At 48.7% G+C, this 22,881-nt stretch overlaps 1 pseudogene; it reads left to right on the top strand.

Annotated features, from left to right (window-relative positions):
• Window positions 1-22,881, top strand: part of LOC122935435 — a 178,709-nt pseudogene that overhangs the window by 16,648 nt on the left and 139,180 nt on the right.

Below are 22,881 nucleotides of genomic sequence, written 5' to 3'. Positions count from 1 at the left end.
GTTGTGCACCCCTGGTCTACAACATCTGGATTAGGCCTCATGCACACGACAGTATTTTTTCACGGTCTGCAAAAACGGGGTCCGTAGGTCCGTGATCCGTGACCGTTTTTTCGTACGTGGGTCTTCCTTGATTTTTGGAGGATCCACGGACATGAAAAAAAAAGTCGTTTTGGTGTCCGCCTGGCCGTGCGGAGCCAAACGGATCCGTCCTGAATTACAATGCAAGTCAATGGGGACGGATCCGTTTGACGTTGACACAATATGGTGCCATTTCAAACGGATCCGTCCCCATTGACTTTCAATGTAAAGTCGGGAGTTCTTTTATACCATCGGATTGGAGTTTGGAGCAGACCCCCCCCCCCTGTTTTTAACTCATTGGTGGCCAGTGCGGCCGCCCCCCCCCCTCCCTCCCCTGTAGTTAACTCATTGGTGTCCAGTGGGCCCCCCTCCCTCCCCTGTAATTAACTCATTGGTGTCCAGTGGGCCCCCCTCCCTCCCCTGTAGTTAACTCATTGGTGTCCAGTGGGCCCCCCTTCCTCCCCTGTAGTTAACTCATTGGTGTCCAGTGGGTCCCCCCTTCCTCCCCTGTAGTTAACTCATTGGTGTCCAGTGGGCCCCCCCCTCCCTCCCCTGTAGTTAACTCATTGGTGTCCAGTGGGCCCCCCTCCCTCCCCTGTAGTTAACTCATTGGTGTCCAGTGGGCCCCCCTCTCTCCCCTGTAGTTAACTCATTGGTGTCTAGTGGGCCCCCCTCCCTCCGCTGTAGATAACTCGTTGGTGGCCAGTGGGCCCTCTCCCCTCCCTCCCCCTCCTAATTAAAATCGCCCCCCCTATCAATGGTGGCAGTGGAGAGTACCAATCGGAGTCCCAGTGTAATTGCTGGGGCTCCGATCGGTAACCATGGCAACCGGGGCACTACTGCAGTCCCGGTTGCCATGGTTGCTTAGCAATTTGTAGAAGCTTCATACTTACCAGCGAGCTGCGATGTCTGTGACCGGCCGGGAGCTCCTCCTACTGGTAAGGCCCCATGCACACGGCCGTGAAACACGGCCGTGTGCATGGGGCCTAAGTGAAAGGTCTGTGCGGCGCATTGCCTATAGCACAGACCTGTCACTTACCAGTAGGAGGAGCTCCCGGCCGGTCACAGACATCGCTGCTCGCAGGTAAGTATGAAGCTTCTACAAATTGCTAAGTAACCATGGCAACCGGGACTGCAGTAGCGTCCTGGTTGCCATGGTTACCGATCGGAGCCCCAGCGATTACACTGGGACTCCGATCGGTACTCTCCACTGCCACCAATGAAAGGGGGGGGTGATTTTAATTAGGAGGGGGAGGGAGGGGAGAGGGCCCACTGGCCACCAATGAATTATCTACAGCGGAGGGAGGTGGGGCCCACTGGCCACCAATGAGTTAACTACAGGGGAGGGAGGGGGGTCCCACTGAACACCAATGAGTTAACTACAGGGGAGGGAGGGGGGTCCCACTGGACACCAATGAGTTAACTACAGGGGAGGGAGGGGGGGCCCACTGGACACCAATGAGTTAACTACAGGGGAGGGAGGGGGGCCCACTGGACACCAATGAGTTAACTCCAGGGGAGGGAGGGGGGGGGGGGGGCGGCTGCACTGGCCACCAATGAGTTAAAAACAGGGGGGGGGGGTCTGCTCCCTGCTGCCTGGCAGCACCTGCCAGGCAGCAGGGGGCAGTCATGTACACAGTTTTTCAGTATATTCTAACCTGAAGCGTCCCCATCACCATGGGAATGCCTCTGTGTTAGAATATACTGTCGGATCTGAGTTTTCACGAAGTGAAAACTCACCTCTGAAAAAGCTTTTATGCAGACGGATCTTCGGATCCGTCTGTATGAAAGTAACCTACGGCCACGGATCACGGACACGGATGCCAATCTTGTGTGCATCCGTGTTCTTTCACGGACCCATTGACTTGAATGGGTCCTTGAACCGTTGTCCGTCAAAAAAATAGGAAAAAACGGAAAAAGGCACTACGGCCACGGATGCACACAACGGTCGTGTGCATGAGGCCTAAGTCAGTGTGCAATTTAAGGTAGAAATACACAATCATTTTCTGGGGTTTTAAAAACACACTTTTTTGCCAAAAAACTGTATTTTCCTGATCTGCAAGTGTTAAATTCAAGTTTAATATATACAGCTTTCATATTCTGTTACCAAAAAAACACTTTTGGGCAATCTACAACATCTGGATTAGTCAGTGTGCAATTTAAGCTAGAAATACCCCCATCATTTTCTGGGGTTTTAAAGGGCTTCTGTCACCCCACTAAACAGTTTTTTTTTGTTTTTTTTTGTGTACTTATAATCCCTATACTGCGATTTAGCCATACATAATGTGATTAATCATTTTGGTTCAGTAGATTTAGCTAAAAACGTACTTTTATAATAAGTAAATTACCTGTCTACCAGCAAGTAGGGCGGCTACTTGCTTGTAGCAGCCGCATCCTCCTATCATAATGATGCCCCCTCTGCATGTTGATTGACAGGGCCAGCGAACGGGAACGTTTTCTGCTGGCCCTGCCTGTTTGCATTCAAAATCTGGCGCCTGCGCCGTGGCCGTACCAGTCTTCAATCGGCGCAGGCATACTGAGAGACGGACGCTCGCCTGGCCACTCCATCCTCAATGAGCCTGCATCGGGTGTAGATGTGACGTCATCGGCGCAGGCGCATTGAGGATGGAACGGCCGAGCGAGCGGCCGCCTCTCAGTGCGCCTGCGCCGATTGATGACAGATACGGCCGCGGCGCAGGCGCCAGATTTTTAATGCAAACAGGCAGGGCCAGCAGAGAACGATCCCGTAAATATGATCTGTTATATGGCTGGCCTGCTCCTCTGCTGGTTCTTTTTGTCGGTTGGATCCAGCAGAGGAGCAGGCTACACAGTGAGTACACCAACACTACATACTAGCCCCAGATCACCCCCCTGAACCCCAATTAACCCTTTGATCACCCCTGTCAATCACTAGTGAAAGGAAAAAAGTGATCAGTGTAAACTGATTTTTTTATTTTTTGTCGCAAGTTAGTGGAATATGAGACTTTGTAAGGAAAAAAGAGAAAAAAAAACATCATTTTCGTTAACTTGTGACAAAAAAAAAAAATTCGGGGAACTCGCAGTGCCCCTCACGGAATACCTTGGGGTGTCTTCTTTCCAAAATGGGGTCACTTGTGGCGTAGTTATACTGCCCTGGCAATTTAGGGGCCCAAATGTGTGAGAAGTACCTTACAATCAAAATGTGTAAAAAATGGCCTGCGAAACCCGAAAGGAATTTGGGCACCTTTGCGCATCTAGGCTGCAAAAAAGTGTCACACATGTGGTATCGCCGTACTCAGGAGAAGTTGGGGAATGTGTTTTGGGTTGTCATTTTACATATACCCATGCTGGGTGAGATAAATATCTTGGTCACATGCCAACTTTGTATAAAAAAATTGGAAAAGTTGTCTTTTCAAACTTCTTCTCACACATCTGGGCCCCTAGAATGCCAGGGCAGTATAACTACCCCACAAGTGACCCCATTTTGGAAAGAAGACACCCCAAGGTATTTTGTGATGGGCATAGTAAGTTCATGGAAGTTTTTATTTTTTGTCACAAGTTAGCGGAATATGAGACTTTGTAAGAAAAAGAAAAAGAAAAATCATCATTTTCCGCTAACTTGTGACAAAAAATAAAAAATTCTAGGAACTCGCCATGCCCCTCACGGAATACCTTGGGGTGTCTTCTTTCCAAAATGGGGTCACTTGTGGCGTAGTTATACTGCCCTGGCATTCTAGGGGCCCAAATGCGTGGTAAGTAGTTTGCAATCAAAATGTGTAAAAAATGGCCGGTTAAATCCTAAAGGTGCTCTTTGGAATGTGTGCCCCTTTGCCCACCTAGGCTGCAGAAAAGTGTCACACATCTGGTATCGCCGTACTCAGGAGAAGTTGGGGATCGTGTTTTGGGGTGTCATTTTACATATACCCATGCTGGGTGAGAGAAATATCTTGGCAAAAGACAACTTTTCCCATTTTTTTTATACAAAGTTGGCATTTGACCAATATATTTCTCTCACCCAGCATGGGTATATGTAAAATGACACCCCAAAACACATTCCCCAACTTCTCCTGAGTACGGTGATACCAGATGTGTAACACTTTTTTGCAGCCTAGGTGGGCAAAGGGGCACACATTCCAAAGTGCACCTTTCGGGTTTCGCAGGCCATTTTTTACACATTTTGATTGCAAGGTACTTCTCACACATTTGGGCCCCTAAATTGCCAGGGCAGTATAACTACGCCACAAGTGACCCCATTTTGGAAAGAAGACACCCCAAGGTATCCAATGAGGGGCCTGGCAAGTTCATAGAATTATTATTTTTTTGCATAAGTTAGCGGAAATTTATATTTTTTTTTTTTCACAAAGTCTCACTTTCCGCTAACTTAGGACAAAAATTAAAATCTTTCATGGACTCAATATGCCCCTCAGCAAATACCTTGGGGTGTCTTCTTTCCAAAATGGGGTCAGTTGTGGGGTGTTTTTACTGCCCTGGCATTTGAGGGTCTCCGCAATCATTACATGTATGGCCAGCATTAGGAGTTTCTGCTATTCTCCTTATATTGAGCATACAGGTAATGAGTTTTTTTTTCCGTTCAGCCTCTGGGCTGAAAGAAAAAAATGAACGGCACAGATTTCTTCATTCGCATCGATCAATGTGGATGTAAAAATCTCTGCCAAAAAAAAAAAATGGAGGGGAAAGGCGTCTGCCAGGACATAGGAGCTCCGCCCTACATCCATACCCACTTAGCTCGTATGCCCTGGCAAACCAGATTTCTTCATTCACATCAATCGATGTGGATGAATAAATCATTGCCTGGATTTTTATTTATTTTTTTATATATACAAAGTGTTTGCCAAAGCATAGGAACGCCGCCTCCTCCTCAGCTCGTGTGCCTTGGCAAACGTATCTGTTACTGCAGAATAGAAATCTCGTCTTGCAGCGCCGCATACACCGACTTGCGTGTAATCTGACAGCAGCGCAATGCTTCTGTCAGAATGCACATCAGTGCTGCAGCTAATCGATCGGTTGGTCCATCTGGAAGGTAAAAAAAAAAAAAAAAGAAAGAAAAAACCAGGCCGCAACGCAATAATTTTATTAACTTTGGAACAGAATATATAAACTTTAACTTTTTTAACTGAACATTAACCTTTTTGCTTACTGGTGTTTTTTTGTTTGTTTTTTTACCTTTATAGAACAAACCTCTCCTTCCCCATGGGTCAATGTGCAAAGCGCAAATCGCCCAAAGATGTGGCGAAGTGCGTTATGCACTTTGTCCCATGTGAAAGGAGACGTTTGCAGCAGCTATGTGAGTGAATGGGCCCTAATAGCCCTGTGTGCCTGTCCTGGTGAGATGATCCCTATGCTAATAGTGTACCTGTGAGTGGTACTTCTGGAAACACTCTCCAAAGCATAGGTCAGGGTGGTCAGGACAGAAATAGCGGGTGTCACGCCTTATTCCACTCCTGCTACAGACACGACATCTTTTTCGGGGTGACGGTTGGGTTGAGGTACCAGGAACGACATTTGGGAAATGTCGCTCGTGTAGACAGCTAACTACACTGGTGGATGGGGCCACGGAACCTCATGGGTACAGGAGGTTCTCGATGATCTCTTCCTGAAATTTGAGGAAGGATCCAGTTCTCCCAGCCTTACTGTAGAGAACAAAACTATTATACAGAGCCAATTGAATTAAATATACAGACACCTTCTTATACCAGCGTCTGGTTCTGCGGGAAACTAAATACGGAGACATCTGGTCATTGAAGTCCACCCCTCCCATGTGAAGGTTATAGTCGTGGACTGAGAGGGGCTTTTCAATGACACGGGTTGCTCGCTCAATTTGTATTGTCGTGTCTGCGTGAATGGAGGAGAGCATGTAAACGTCACGCTTGTCTCTCCATTTCACCGCGAGCAGTTCTTCTTTACACAGTGCGGCCCTCTGCCCCCTTGCAAGACGGGTGGTAACGAGCCGTTGGGGGAAGCCCGCGCGAGTAGTTCGCGCGGTACCACAGGCGCCAATCCGTTATAGAAACAAATGCCTAAAGAGGGCCACACTTGTGTAAAAATTGTCCACATAAAGATGGTACCCCTTGCCGAATAAGGGTGACACCAAGTCCCAAACTGTCTTCCCACTGCTCCCCAGGTAGTCAGGGCAACCGACCGGCTCCAGGGTCTGATCTTTTCCCTCATAGATCCGAAATTTGTGGGTATAGCCTGTGGCCCTTTCACAGAGCTTATACAATTTGACCCCATACCGGGCGCGCTTGCTTTGGATGTATTGTTTGAAGCCAAGGCGCCCGGTAAAATGTATCAGGGACTCGTCTACGCAGATGTTTTGCTCTGGGGTATACAAATCTGCAAATTTCAGGTTGAAATGGTCTATGAGGGGCCGAATTTTGTGGAGCCGGTCAAAAGCAGGGTGGCCTCTGGGACGGGAGGCGGTGTTGTCACTAAAGTGCAGGAAACGCAGGATGGCCTCAAAACGTGCCCTGGACATAGCAGCAGAGAACATGGGCATGTGATGAATCGGGTTCGTGGACCAATATGACCACAATTCATGCTTTTTTGTCAGGCCCATGTTGAGGAGGAGGCCCAGAAAAGTTTTAATTTCGGAAACTTGGACTGGTTTCCACCGGAAAGGCTGGGCATAAAAGCTTCCCGGGTTAGCGGTGATAAATTGTGTGGCATACCTGTTTGTTTCGGCCACAACTATGTCTAAGAGCTCCGCAGTCAAGAACAGCTAAAAAAATCCCAGGGCCGAACCGATCTGAGCTGTCTCAACCCGAACTCCAGACTGGGCAGTGAAAGGGAAAACTACAGGTGCGGCTGAAGTTGGGGACTGCCAATCAGGGTTTGCCAGCACCTCAGGGATTCTAGGGGCTCTACGGGCACGTCTTTGCGGTGGCTGTGACGGGGTCACTACTGCACGTGTCACCGTACCAGCTTCAACCCCCCTTCTGGTGCTCGCTACTTCACCAGGTTGTACGGCAGTGCTGGTACTAGGTCCAGGGAGGGCTGGGCTGCTGGTGTATGCCTCACCACGTAATCCGACAGCACCAGCCCCACTCTGCTGCTCTTGAAGCGGATCCTGCGCAACCTGTGGTCTAGCGTCATGGGGCCGGGTACGCCTGGTGGTATCAGGGACCTCAGCCTCCTCGTCCGAACTTTGGGTCAGAGAGCCACTGCTTTCTACAGGTTCGTATTCTGACCCACTGGATTCATCAGATGAGGGTTCCCACTCCTCATCCGACTGGGTCAGAAGCCTGTAGGCCTCTTCAGAGGAATACCCCCTGTTTGACATTTTGGGCAACTAAATTTAGGGGTATTCCCTGAGACTACCCAAGAAAAAAAAAGCAAGTCTGTCTTACAAAGGGGAGGCTAGCGAAGTACCGGAGGCCGCTGCGGTTGATAAAAAATATCAAAACAGATTTTTTTATCGCCGCAGTGCGTGTAAAGTGATTGTGCAGTGATCAAAAAATTTTTTGGGGGGGTCACTGCGGTGGGGCGGGCGTGGGTGAACGCACATGAGGGCGACCGATCAGGCCTGATCGGGCAAACACTGCGTTTTGGGTGGAGGGCGAACTAAAGTGACACTAATACAATTATAGATCTGACCGTGATCAGTTTTGATCACTTCCAGATACTATAAAAGTACAAATGCTGATTAGCGATACGCTAATCAGCGAATAACGGACTGCGGTGCGGTGGGCTGGGCGCTAACTGATCGCTAACTACCTTACCAAGGGGCCTAAACTATATCTAAAACCTAACGGTCAATACCAGTGAAAAAAAAAAGTGACAGTTTACACTGGGTGATCAAAAGTGACCAAGGGGTGATCAAAGGGTTAATTGGGGTTCAGGGGGGTGATCTGGGGCTAAAGTGTGCTGTTTGGTGTACTCACTGTGTAGCCTGCTCCTCTGCTGGATCCAACCGACGAAAAGAACCAGCAGAGTAGCAGGCAGCCATATAACAGATCTAGGGCTGCAGCTAACGATTATTTGAATAATCGATTAGTTGCCGATTAATTTCTACGATTAATCGATTAATCGGGAAAAACGACAAAATTACAAAACAGAGAGGTTTATATGATCTTACTTGAAAAATGATGCTCAAAGGCCATATTAAAACAAATTGTGGACGACACTATTATGGGGGATCTGTGGACGACACTATTATGGGGGATCTGTGGATGGCGTAGTTATGGAGAGGGGGATCTGTGGACGGCGTAGTTATGGAGAGGGGGATCTGTGGACGGCGCAGTTATGGAGAGGGGGATCTGTGGACGGCGTAGTTATGGAGAGGGGGATCTGTGGACGGCGTAGTTATGTAGAGGGAGATCTGTGGGTGGCGCTGTTATGGAGAGGGGGAACTGTGGGTGGCGCTGTTATGGAGAGGGGGATCTGTGGGTGGCGCTGTTATGGAGAGGGGGATATGTGCACTGTTATGGGCATAACAGTGCACAGATCCCTTTCCTCATAACAGTGCACAGATCCCCCTTCCCATAGCAGTGCTATACACAGACAACGAATCCAGTCGACAACGAATCCAGTTATCGAATATAATCGATTACATCGATTAATCGTTGCATTAATCGTTTACAAATATGATCTGTTATCTGGCTCTCTGATTGGATTTTTTGAAAATCATCAGCTTGCCAGCCGCGATCATTGGCTGGCAAGCTGATGACGAAATGGTCCTCTACGAAATGCCGGCCCGAACTGCACATTCGCGGGCCGCATAGCGCGTCATCTCGCGTCTCACGCGTATATGCGTCGTTGTGCGCAGCGCTGCCGCCTCCGGACCACACATCTGCGTTAGGCGGTCCGGAGGCGGTTAAAGGGGTTTCAGCTAGCGGGTTTGAAGTGGTTAAAAACACACTTTTTTGCCAAAAAAACAGTATTTTCCTGATCTGCAAGTGTTAAATTCAAGTTTAATATATACAGAGCTTATATTATTTCATTATTAAAACACCCTTTTTGGGGCAAAATACACAATATTTCAGGCCTTGCAGCATAAGCACGTTTGGATTTCCTGGGTTATATACTGCTGCCATATTGAGTTATTAAACAAACACCCGTTTGGGTAAAAAAACGTTTATTTGGCAGTCTTTGTTGCATATGTCATTGTGAGATACACCCTTAATACATTTGGATTAGATTCAGAGATTTGAAATACCGCCATTTGGTGCACCAATATTTAATTCAGGCCTACACTGGTTCAGGCCGTGTGAGATACACCCTCTACATACAGGGGGTTTGATTCAGGCATTTGAAATACAGCCATTTGAAATACAGCCATTTTGGGTAAAGAAATCTTTAATTCAGGCCTACACTGGTTCAGGCCATGTGAGATACACCCGCTACATACAGGGGTTTGATTCAGGTATTTGAAATGCAGCCATTTTGGGCAAAGAAATCTTTAATTCAGGCCTACACTGGTTCAGGCCGTGTGAGATACACCCTTTGCATACTGTCATTCTATTCTACTATTAATTAAACACCCATTTAGGGCAATATCCTAAATTCGAAAAATATGAGGAGAGCGTCAAATAAGGGACGTGGCCCAGGTCGTTGGTGCTGCTGGTGGAGCTCCTGTTGCAGGGAGATGATGTGGTCGATCTATGCCAGCTACACGCACAAGTGAAACCCCTTCCTCAGGTGCGAGTAGGCGACAAAACCTGCAGCGGTATTTGGTCGGGCCTAATGCTGCTCTACGAATGGTGAGGCCTGAACAATTGCAGGTGATAGTAGATTGGGTTACTGACAGTGGATCCAGTTCCTTCACATTGTCTCCCAGCCAGTCTTCTGCTGAAAGATCACAGTTGGCACCTGCAGCCGATGTCCATCAGTCTTTCACCTCACCCCCTTGCAAATCAGCCAAGCAGTCTGAGCCCCAAGTCATGCAGCAGTCTCTTCTGCTTTTTGAAGACTGTTAGCAGGGTTTCCCAGGGCCATCCACCTAGCCCTGCCCCAGAAGTGGAAGAGATTGAGTGCATCGATGCCAAACCACTTATCTTTCAAGATGAGTACATGGGAGGACCAACGCAGCACATCTCGGATGATGACGAAACACAGGTGCCAACTGCTGGGGCTTTCGAAAGTGTGCAGACCGACAATTAAGGCAGGGGTGAAGACTGGGTGGAAGATGATGTGGAGGACGATGAGGTCCTCTACCCCACATGGAATCAAGGTCATGTGAGTGACCTTTGTTGTTCGGAGGAAGAGACGGTGGTCGTACAGAGCCACCAGCACAGCAGAAGAGGGAGCAGGTGCAAAAGCGGGGTGGCCGTCCTCTAGACAGTACACCTGCTACTGCCCACCCCAGCAAAGGACCGAGCACACCAAAGCCAGCTCCAAGGAGTTCCCTGGCGTGGCAGTTCTTCAGACAATGTGCTGACGACAAGAAACGAGTGGTTTGCATGCTGTGCAATCAGACCCTGAAGCAAGGCATAAATGTTCTCAACCTGAGCACAATCTGCATGAACAGGCATTTAAGTGCAAAGCACGAGCTGCAGTGGAGTAGACACCTCAAAAACCAAGAAAGGTCTCTGGCTCCTCCTGCTTCCTCTTCTGCTGCAGTCTCGGCCTCTTTATCCACCTCTGACAGTGCCACCTGCCACCCCGCAAACAGAGGATCTGCCAGCAACACCAACACCTGGGTCACCAAGCATCTCCACAATGTTCCAAGGAAGCGTTCAGCTCTCCATCTCCCAAACGCTGAAGATGAAGAGGAAGTACCCCCCTACCCACCCGCGATCCCTAGCCCTGAATGCCAGCATTTCTAAATTACTGGCCTTTGAAATGCTGTCATTCCGTCTGGTGGAGACGGATAGTTTTGAAGGCCTTATGGCGGTGGTTGTCCCACAGCACGTCGTGCCCAGCTGCTACTACTTTTCAAGGAGAGCCATCCCTTCCCTGCACTACCAAGTAGGGGACAAAATCAGGTGTGTACTGCGCAACGCCATCTGTGGCAAGGTGCACCTGACTACGGATATGTGGACCAGTAAGCACGGTCAGGGCCGTTATATCTCCATAACAGCACACTGGGTAAATGCAGTGGCGGCTGGGCCTGAGGCGGATCGCAGTTTGGCACATGTCCTTCCACCACCGAGGATTGCAGGGCGCTTCAGTTTGCCTCCTGTTGCTTCCTCCTCCTACTCTGCTTCCTCATCCTCTACCAGCTCCTCATCTGGTCAGCGTAACACCTTCACCACCAACTTTAGCACAGCCAGGGGTAAACCACAGCAGGCAGTTTTAAAACTTATCTATTTGGGGGACAAACCCCACACCACGCAGGAGCTGTGGACGGGCCTTGAAAAATAGACCGGTGAGTGGTTTGTGCCAGTCAGCCTCAAGCCCGGCATGGTGGTGTGCGATAATGGGCAAAATCTCATAGCAGCTCTAGGACTAGCCGATTTGACGCACATCCCTTGCCTGGCGCATCTGCTGAATTTGGTGGTGCAGAGATTCCTTAAAAATTACCCAGATATGTCAGAGCTTCTGCATAAAGTGCGGGCCATCTGTGCTTGCTTTCGGCGTTCTCACCCTGCTGCTGCTCGCCTGTCAGCGCTGAAGCGTACCTTTGGCCTTCCCGCTCACCGCCTCATATGTGACGTGCCCACAAGGTAGAACTCCACCTTGCACATGCTGGTCAGACTGTGCGAGCAACAGCATGCGATAGTTGAGTTTCAGCTGCAGCACGCACAGGTGAGTCGCTTGGCGGAACAACACCACTTCACCACCAATAACTGGGCCTCCATGCAAAACCTGTGTTCCTTGTTGCACTGTTTCGAGTACTCCACCAACATGGCCAGTGCCGATAACACCGTTCTCAGCGTTACTATCCCACTTCTATCCCTCCTTGAAAAAATGCTCCTGGCGATGATGGAGTAGGATGTGGCACAGAAGGAGGAAGTGGGATCATTTCGTAGGGTTTCCAGCCAGTCATTCCCAAGTGGCTCCGAGGGTGGGTTCCTGCACCCACAAACCCAAGGTACATAATTGTCCAGCCAGGTGTCACCGCCAGATCTCTGAGAAGCTCTGACAGATGTTCTTCAGTACCTCTTGCTTTAGGTTCTTTTGTTTTGGTTTCATTTTGTCATCTTGTTTCCTTCTGTCAGCTGTCATCTAGTTGCACTGATTGCATCCCTTTATATCCCCTCCCATACTGCATCACTTTGCGGTTTATACAACTTCCTGGATTGTGCTCACTGCTAGATGCAACTGCTGGTTCCTCAGTTAAGTCTTTTCCTTTATTTGTGACCCTGACTCCCTCCGTATTAAGTGCAGGGAGCCGGTGATCGTGTCCCCTCATTATTGTAGGGTTTTCAGGTGTCACTCAGTCTAGGTACGAGGGCATGCAATTTTCTATCATTAAGAGCTTTGCATGGGCTGAGCAGTCAGGGAGAGCTCTAGGGCTTTTATAAGGCTCACCCATATGTTCCTTAGTTTGGGATCAAGTCAGTTGGATCTTTATTTGTGACTTCTAGTTTTCTGCAACACCATCCGTGACACCAGGGCACAGTTCTGGAGGATGAGGAGGTGGAGGATATGGAAGAGGAGGAACCATGTTCACAGCAGGGTGGCACCTAGACCAGCTCATGGCCATCACTGGTGCGTTGATGGGGGGGATACAGAGGACACAGACGATACACCTCCCACATAAAACAGCTTTTCATTGCCTGTGGGCAGCCTGGCACACATGAGCGATTACATGCTGCAGTGTCTCCGCAATGACTGCTGAGTTGCCCACGTTCTAACTTGTACTGATTACTGGACGGCCACGCTGCTGGATCCCCGTTAAAAGGACAACGTACCGTACTTAATTCCCTCACTGGAGCGTGATCGTAAGTTGTGCGAGTACAAGCGCACGCTGGTAGACGCTCTGCTGGTGGCATTTCCACCTGACAGCGGGGGCACAGTGGAAGCACGAGGCCAAGGCAGAGGACGAGGAAGAGGTCGCCAACGCAGCTGCGGTACCGCCAGCACCTCAGAAGGCAGAGTTAGTATGGCCAAAATGTGGAAAAGCTTAGTTAGCACGCCACAACAACCAGCACCACCAGCTGATATGGAACGTCTTAGCAGGAGGCAGCATTTCACCAACATGGTGGAGCAGTATGTGTGCACACGCCTACACGTACTGAATGACGGGTCTGCCCCCTTCATCTTCTGGGTCTCCAAATTGGGCACATGGCCTGAGCTTGCCCTTTACGCCTTGGAGGTGCCCTGCAGCCAGTGTATTGTCTGAACGTGTGTTTAGCATGACTGGAGGGGGTTATCACAGGTTATATTTCCCAATGTTTTGGGGAGGTCCATATGTCGTAGGGGGGTTGAGGAGGCAGTGGATGTGGCGGTGTAGGTGAAAGCGGCAGTGGAGGAAGTAGCCTACACTGCTGCTTTCACCTACACCGCCACATCCACTGCCTCCTCAACCCCCTACTACATATGGGCCTCGTCCTCCTAGGTCAAGATTATTATTATTTTTTAACCTATTTTAGGTTATTTAAAGTCATCTCCCTATCCACATTTGTTTGCAGAGCACTTGCCATGCTCTTAACCATATTTTAATGCCATTTGCAGCCCTCTAGCCCTTTCTATGACATTTTTACAGCCATTTTAGTGCTCAAAATTTCGGGGTCAAGTTCGGGTCCCGAACTCAAACTTTTTTCGGAAGTTCGGCCGAACCTGTCAAACCCGAACATCCAGGTGTCTGCTCAACTCTACTCATAACACATTGTGATACCACAGAAAAGCTTAGAGTGTCAAACTCAGCTCTGCTGAACATGGATAATTTTAACCTATTGCTCGCCAGTTGCTAGTCTTTGTAACCCTGTGAGAAGTCTTGATTCCAGTACCAGTCACTGTGTCTGTCTATTCATTTGTAGGAAAGCCTCAGCTGAAGTCCATTGACATTATAATCTGCGACATTAGTGACGTCCCCTCCCTCAATGACATGTGTAAGAAGGCCTCCGTTGTTCTCGACTGTGTGGGTCCAGTAAGTATCATACGGCTGTACGACGCCAGTCACTGCCACCATTGTCTTCTATCTGCTATCTCTCATGCCAAATCCTTTTCTGCTCTGATGACATGGTGCTACCAAAAGCTGAAAATATGATGCCGCCTGTAACGGACCGTTTCAGCAGACAAGGGGTTAAAATCCGTTTAGGCGATATGCCCCTTTCTGAGAGACAGGCACAGCTACTGCAGAACACCAACCTCCCGAACTGGATACAAAATAGCACTCCAAACTGGAACCTCGCAAATAGCTGTCAGCAGACGAACAGGAAAAGCATTCAGTCAGCTTACACTCCTGGCAATCAGTCTCCAACAGCATATAGGGAATCCCCCCAATAACGAGACAAGGCTCTGTGTTGAGGGTCAAGCAGTGCTCTGATGTGCTGGCACAACCAGCCTGGTTTTTATTACAGTTTTGCAAATACAGAACAGATACAAAACATCCCCACAATGCATCATGGTTTCCTCCTCTCTGCCTGGGAGACAACCGAGGGCAATCCAATTATCTCTTAGGACAAAGGGGAGATCACCAATACACACGTGGAGACAACAGGACAGACATCACCATTTAAACACACAATGTGACAATAGGACAATAGAAACACACCCACACAAAATCCTCCCCTCTGCCGATGATGATTATTTGAACACAAGGGCAACCCCCTTTTGAACCCCAAAACATGCAATAGCCCCATAACTAATATATCCTCGGAACCGGGGGATCTGGGTGAGCCACATGTCCAAAATTCACCCACATCCGTTCAGTAGTTTGGAAGATACAGTTACACTGAAAATATACAAGTTATACCGAAAATAGTCACTAATAAATGTGTCCCCTGTTTCGTAGTTTCAAACTACTGAATGATGTCTCTGTGCACCAAATACAGGCAAGATAGCACCGTGTTGAAAAGTCAGAACAGTGTCTGTGAGCTAAAATGGCCGCTATCTATTGTTCTCACCATGTGCTTCATCCAAGCAAGTAAGGCAAAGGACGCAATCCAGGGACAGAGGGCTCCGTCCCAAGTGCCTTAAGACCCAATAACTTAAGGGACCATAATCCCAGGGCAGGAGGCTGGTAAACAGCCCCCTCCAAAACACAGTGGCGAGGTTGGTTTCGCCACACCGCCTAAGGCTACTTTCACACTAGCGGCAGGGGACTCCGGCAGGCTGTTCCGGCTGCAGTGCACTGCAAAAGGCAGTACTTTAAGCCCGGCTGCCTCTCACCGTGCGGTGCTGCGCCGCCACTGGATTATAGTCAATGGGGACGGAGCAGCAATCCAGGCGCACAAGTGAACTAGCGGCAGGACGGATGCCTGCCGCTAATGTGAAAGTACCCTAAGTCTACTTTCACACTAGTGATTTTGCTGGATCCGGCAGGGTTCAGCAAAAACGCTTCCGTTACTGATCCGGTCGTATTATCTTTAATGGGGTTGTCGGGTACAGAGTTGAACCCGGAAATACCCTTATTTTCACCCAGGCAGCCCCCCTGAGGCTAGCATCGGAGCATCTCATGCTCCAATGCGCTCCCTTGCCCTGCGCGATTTAGCTCTTTTGTTTTCAATAACACACTGCCGGGCTAAAGCCCGCCCATCAGTCACCAGGCTTCCTGGCAGCCCCATGGAGAGCGTACATCACCGGATCTCCTAAAAAATGCCTTTGCTCTGTGAGATTTAGCGCAGGGCAAAGGAGAGCATCGGAGCATGAACTGCTCCGATGCTCAAGTCAGGGGGGCTGCCGGGGGGGGGGGGGGGGGAAATGGAGGTATGTCCGGGTTCAGCTCTGAACCCGGACATCCCCTTTAACATTGCCAAGACGGATCCATCATGAACTCCATTAAAAGTCAATGGAGGACAGATTTGTTTTCTATTGTGTCAGAGAAAACGGATCTGTCACCATTGACTTGTATTGTGGGTCATGACGGATCCGTCTTGCTCCGCATCCCATGACAGAAAGAAAGCCACAGCTTGCTGCAGTTTGCTCTCCGGTTGGAAACGAAACCAAACGGAATGAAATGCATTTTGTAGCATTCCGTTCTTTTCAGTTACATTTTGTCCTTATTGACAATGAATGGGGACAAACTGAAGCGTTTTACTCCGGTATTGAGACCCTATGACGGGTCTCAATACCGGAAAATAGAAACGCTAGTGTGAAAGTAGCCTAATAAAAATCTGTGAGGTTTTTAACAAGGACTCCTATTGTATGCCCATATGTTAAAGGGATTCTGTCACCAAGTTTTTAGCTATAGAGCTGCGGACATGCACGGCTATATTGCCGCTAGCATGTCCGCAATATTTCTGTCCTATAGGGCTGTGTGCTTTTAAATTCTTAAAAAAAAATGATTTTATAGATATGTAAATTAGTCTTGTATGTGTCCAAGGGGCTGTACTAGCCTTCCTGGTGCCCAGCCACGCCCACCGTTTGAAGGAGCCCAGCACCGCCTATGTCCTCCGAATCTCCTCCTTTCATCAACTATAGATTGCCGTAATCCCGCCACGCGCGAGCTCGCGCATGCGCAGTTCTTTCCCTGAGGCTGATGCCAGCACAGTGAAGGAACACTATACCGGCACTGCGCATGCGCGAGCTCGCGCATCGCGAGATTACGGCAATCTTTAGTTGATGAAAGGAGGAAATTCGGAGGACATAGGATGTGCTGGGCTCCTTCACAGGCGGGCGTGGCTGAACTCCAGGAAGGTTAGTACAGCCCCTTGGACACATACAAGACTAATTTACATATCTATAAAATCATTTTTTAAAGAAATTAAAAGCACACAGCCCTATAGGACAGATATATTGCGGATATGCTAGCGGCAATCTAGCCGTGCATGTCCGCAGCTCTATAGCCCAAAACTTGGTGTCAGAATCCCTTTAAGCCAGTAAGCCAGCAGGGCATCCATGAGCAGCCCCCCCCATTTGGGTCTAAGGTGTGTTGTACCACTTCAGCCATATTACCAGCCAATGGCATCTTCCAATCCCAGGGGCATCACCCAATATCAGAGGGCAGAGTCCATCAAAAATGCCATGCTGCAGCACTATTTTTACCGATAAGTGACTGAAACCTGATGGACCTCATAATATAGTGGGGTCCATTGGGTGGTATGGCTGTCCTCCATGTAATATATCCTGCGTTTACATTATTTTGTTTTTTTCTGTTCCTGAGATGGTACAGAAAAACAGTAATATGGCCGACGATAATGCCACTAAAAAATTCAGTCCGACAGCTAAAGTCTATTGTGATCTGCCCTTTTGTGTAGAGAATATAGAAGTCCTGGGCAATGTAGCAGCATCGTAAAAGTGTAATTCACCTCTTCTCTTACCCACCACAGAAGTGACATCATTTGATAATAGATTGGTGGAGCTCTAATCAGCAGAGAATGACTCTACCGGGCAAAGTTCTCTGCATATCAGGTATGCAGTGTGCAACAGGGCGTTATCCACAAAAGTCATTTCTGATAGCAGGACGATTTGTGCTTGGGACACGTCCAAAAACCTTCTTTAAAAAAAAAATCTATTTTACGCAGTCTAATTGTATTAGTCACATTTACTACTAAATGTGCACCTGTTTTGGAGGCTTTTGCGCCTCAATCGACTATTTTTAGATTAATTCAAGAGTTATCTATTTTTTGCAACTTTTTATTGATCTATTTATGTAGGTGCGCCTTTTTTACGCATCAATTAGGCACAAAAACAGTCTAATTTTTTACTCCACGACTGGCTTATTTTCATTCAACAGTTTTGAGGGGTAAATTGCTAATTTTTTTTGCATTAAAATTCGTACTCAAGGAGACGGTGCAACTTTTCTCAGCAGCTACCGTATTTTTCATGCGCAAATAAAATATACCAACCTAAGTGAATATGAACCTTACTGAATAAGAACCACCAGAGGTCAGACTAAGCGCTCATACCCCTTGCCAATATTGTGGCCTGCAAACACCCATTGACTTCAATGGGTCGACAATCCGCAAGATAAGGCGCGGTGTGGAGGCACGGATCGAAAGCTCATGGAAGCACTACGAAACATGTTCTATTTTTTGCGGTGCGGAACGTTTTGTTGTGGGATACCACTCAGAAAACGTAGTCTTCAGGAAGAATACGGTTTATTGCAGCTAGCTGGGAGCATTAACAGCTTCAATCGCTCAAAGGAAAAGGGGGAGAGTCCCACACTCATCTTATACACATAACCATCTCAACCCAAACTCTCTCTTCCACCCTATTGGATATATGCATGCATGGTGTGCTTTCTCCATGTTCATCCTAGCCAACATCTGCTACCCATTACCAAAACATTCTTCATCCTGTCTAATCTATAGCCCCTCACCCAAGTGAGTGCTACCCCACCTTTGGAATGTGTACCCACACATAAGATCTGGGAATGTAGTGTCTGGCATAATCAGGCGGCATTATACTAAATATTTTTAATTTTCTTCTTTAGTATCTTGCGGATCTCAGACCCATTCAAGTGAATGGGTCTGCATCTGCAAATGGTGTGCACTTGGTCGGTACCTGTCAATAAATGTGCCCGATTGTGTAAATGTGAGCTGCAGGAGGGACGTCCAAGTAGGTGAGAAGTGAGTGTCGTTATCTGAGCCGGTCCCTTAGCCCTCGTCTGCGTTGCTTCTAGATCCTCGTCCCTTATGTTATAAAGGACGTATTGTTCACAGTGTGATGTACATTTCCACTTATGAAAAAGAAAATAATAATTGCAGTGAAGACGCCTGACTTTCCTCTTTCATTTTACATCTTTATTGCTGATAAAAAGACGCGGGAAGCTGTCCAGAATCCATGGATTATGTTCTGTAGATTTCTTAGACATGATGAAGGATCTGGCTTCTGAATGTATGTTTTCTGTTTTTTTAGTACAAATTTTACGGTGAACCTGTGGTAAAGGCCTGCGTTGAGAATGGAGCGCACTTTGTTGATATCAGTGGAGAACCCCAGGTAAGATTTACCAGTCTCTTCATACACTCCTATGGGCTTGTGTGCTTTAGGTTATCATTATTCAGCTTTCTATAGTATTCTTTATATTTTGCGTCTAACGAAAGATTCACCTTTTACTTTATCTACCTCTTACATGTTCCACCAAAAAGCAAAAAAATAAACAAACAAAAAAAAACTTCAGGCAGACTAATGCCCCTGAAAGTGGGTCACATTTACAGCAAATGCATGTGGTTTTGCTGCAGCTTTTATGCAGCTGTATTTTTTGCCAGCGAGACATGTGGAATAAATGTAAAAACTGCAACAGCACTGAAAACCATGACAAAAGCTCATATAATTTCTGATAGACGGACAGGTAATTTTGGCGCGAATTATCGTCTGTATTGCAGCCAATAATCCCTGTCCAACCACAGGATTAATGATCCAAATTTATTGCATCATTGATCCCTGGCATGCTATTAGGTTCAATTAGGGCAGGACAGAGGGATTTGTGCAGTGTCCCAGGGGGTCAGTAGTATGTGCTGGGCTTTGTAGTGCAGATTGACCACTAACCTGGGATCCACTGTCGTCTTCAATTGGGGCAGATACTGGAACAGGCAGGTATTTAACAGTTCGTGACGCCAGTGTCAATTAAACGGTGACACGCCGTGTATGGTATTGTAAAGGAATGAAGCAAGCACAGGATAGCCAACAAAAACTGGAACTTTTACTGAATATCAGTCAGGATAATACATGGACACAGGTACAGCACAGTTCCATGAAAGACGGTTGGTTTCTTATAGCAATACAGGTGGTTCTTGGGAGTTACAGAATGGCCGGTCTTAGCAATGTTTAATACAGAGTGTTGATTGCAGGAGATGCAGTACAGGCGGCTTGCACACTATTCCTGACTGGTCCCGCTACACGTGACTTTCCCTCCAAGGTCTAATGCCCTTTATCTGGCGTACCCTTGAAGCTGTCCTTATCTAGTACCTCCTCTGTTATCTTGAGTACCTCTTGCTTTATCTGATCGGCCTCTGTGGTAATCTGTGTCTTGCTGGTGTCTGGCTTATGCTGCTTCAGCTAAACGGATGATGACTCAGGACGGGAACCTTTTCCTTGGATCCGGAACCCGGTTACAGGGCCTTTACTACCCTCTCCTAGCCGGCAGGCTTCAGGCCTGCTATGCTCTCACAGGCCCATAGCCTGGCTTTCGCTCAGACACAGGATCATTTCTGACCTCTGCTCCCACTGTCTGTACACTCAGCTGTTACTTCCTGACTGGGCCTTATATAACCTAGGGTTCCCCAGCTCCCTCTAGTGACTCAGAGCTGGAATGACACCCTAGCCGGCCTGCATACGCACATTTCACAGTAACAGGAAAATACATAGCAGTACATTGACAAGATATTCTATACCAACCTCCCCATAAGTACAGGGGAAACGACAACACCCAAGTGACCCTTCTGTAGTGACGGGGTATTACTCTCCCGTACACTACATACCCCGCTGCTTTAAGCTGAGTACGCCCTCGTACTCCATCAGGGCCCGCCCAACTGGAATCATGACCTGAAATAGAGAAAGACACATGCATGCATACATATATGTCCATTACACTCTTATCAGACCCAATTGGAAATGGTGAAGTCTGGTGACAAGGGGCGTCGTTCTCTTTTTCACAGGATAGTGAGTGGAACGGGGGCGCTGACCTGGCACAGCGGATGTTCAAAGAACCAGGATAGTCCATGACAATAAATAAGTCCATAATAAATTAACCTCTCAGAGGCTTGCACATAGGAAGTCCATCTCTGGGCACATAGACGTGAATAAAAACCGGTTACTTAAATACTGTCAGCAGCACAGATATAAAATGACAATACAGGACTCTGACAATACCAGGGCCATGTTATCCTGGCAAGTCCTGCTTACCCTTTAAAATAGTGCTGACATAAAAATGTCTTTTCAACCTGAAATGGGGGTAAAAAGGGATAAAATGGTGCAACATTTTAAGGCACAACTGGGATTGTAGCAGCAAACCGGATGTCCCAAACAAAAACAAAGGCAGCTGGAAGCATTGATACACAGTGGCACATTATGTAACTAGGATGCCACCGGCCGTGGGGAACTGGCAGCGAGCTTCACCAGCTCTGCCAACTGGAGGGACAAACGGCCATTGAGGAGATGGACAAGAGGGCAGAATTACTCACAGACGAGTATCATGCTCTTCCTCGGATGACGAGTCAACATAGGGAACCTGCAGCAATTCTTCTGGCAAGGCCGGCCACATTTGAAACCCGTCTCCCCTGACAATTTTTAGAGGGGGAGGTTTGTCTTTCACGGCCTCCATCTCGGCCTCCGTCCTCGGAAATGGAAACCACCGCACGCCTCCTGCACAGCCGAGGTCCGCCACCCAATACACCCTCTTTCGTAGGGCCTCTAGTTCTGCTTTGGTACAGGTGGTCGGATCTACCGGAGGTCCAGGGGGTCCGGCCGCTGGGGTAACAATGGCAGCTGCTGTTTGGCGCCGGGCCTCAGCACATTCCTCGGCTCTCCGGCAGCTGTCCTGCCGCTCCTTCTCTTCCTCTCGTCTCACTGCATCCGGAGGGGGATACCGCTCCTCCAGCCCCTGCAGCACGATAGGCTCCCAGAAAACGTCTGGACTGAGGTAGGCCTGACTTTGAAGATGGGTGGTTCGGCCCTTTTCCACGTGCGCTCTCTCTGCCTCAACTGGCTCTGACCTCTCTTTTCCAGAGTCCCAGTTCTCAGCCGGCGCCTTCGGGCGAGTCACTGCGGTGGCGTAGGGGCCCCTTAGACTTTCGGCTGGGGTGTATTCTACGATCTCCCCTATGGTCAGATTGTGGAGATGCTCCGGGAGGTAGTGCCGCTTTACCGATCGCCGGTTGACATAGAAGTCCCGGCCAGTCCCCAACTCCTGGATAAACCCATAGCCTTTGTCCTTATCAAAGGACACCACGATCCCGCGGCGCCTTTCTAGCTGGGGCTTACCCGGAAAGGAGTCTCCCTGTATGGACTTAGCCATCTCTTCAAACCGCTTCTTCCGGTTGGTGTTTTTTTCCGCCACCGCGGCTCTCAACTCCTCCATAATAGCCGGCCATTCTGCATGCCGGCGACGGATCGGTGGGGACTCGGGTCGGGTGATGCTTAGGTCCATGGCCTGGGCCCAGGGGGTGGCCGTCCAGGCTAGAGGATCCCACGGCCCCAACTCCGGAAAGTCCGGTGGAGTGGCGCCCCACTCGCACGTGGTCTCATCCTCGCTCTCTGCAGCACACGCCATCTCTTCTCTTCCTGGTTGCTGCATCGACTCTGACTCCTCCCACGCACCGGGCCAGTCTATCCCCATCTGAGCCCCGCCTCCCAGGCGTAACTCTTCAAAGGAGTTAGCCGCTTCGCCACTCCTCAAGGTGGGCGGCGCTCCAGGGCAATCGTCCCCTCCTTCTTCTTGGAAGGTTTCGGCGCCAAATATTCGCGCCTCTGCACATCCGGATGGCGCAGTAAAAAGCCTCATGGCGCCGGCGGCCATTTTAAGTGTCCGGATGCCGCAATTCAATGACAGCAAGCAGGATAATGAAAAGTCCAGTAAATCACAGTCCACAAATACGATTTTCTCTCTGGGGGTAGCGCAACACAGTACAGCGTCTCTGATTCCTCCCAGGCACAATTTCAATCCACCGGCTTGGAAAAAAAGGGTGCAGTCCTCGCAATACGGTGGTGGAATAGTTAAAGCAGACAGTTCACACTTCTCTGCACTGTCGAAGTATGCGGATCCTGTTCGTGACGCCAAAAAGAGCGATGCAGTGTCCCAGGGGGTCAGTAGTATGTGCTGGGCTTTGTAGTGCAGATTGACCACTAACCTGGGATCCACTGTCGTCTTCAATTGGG

This window comes from Bufo gargarizans, chromosome 4, assembly GCF_014858855.1.
Source record: "Bufo gargarizans isolate SCDJY-AF-19 chromosome 4, ASM1485885v1, whole genome shotgun sequence".
NCBI lineage: Eukaryota > Metazoa > Chordata > Amphibia > Anura > Bufonidae > Bufo > Bufo gargarizans.
The sequence above is the reverse complement of the archived record's forward strand: the minus strand, read 5'-3'. Positions and strand labels throughout refer to the sequence as shown.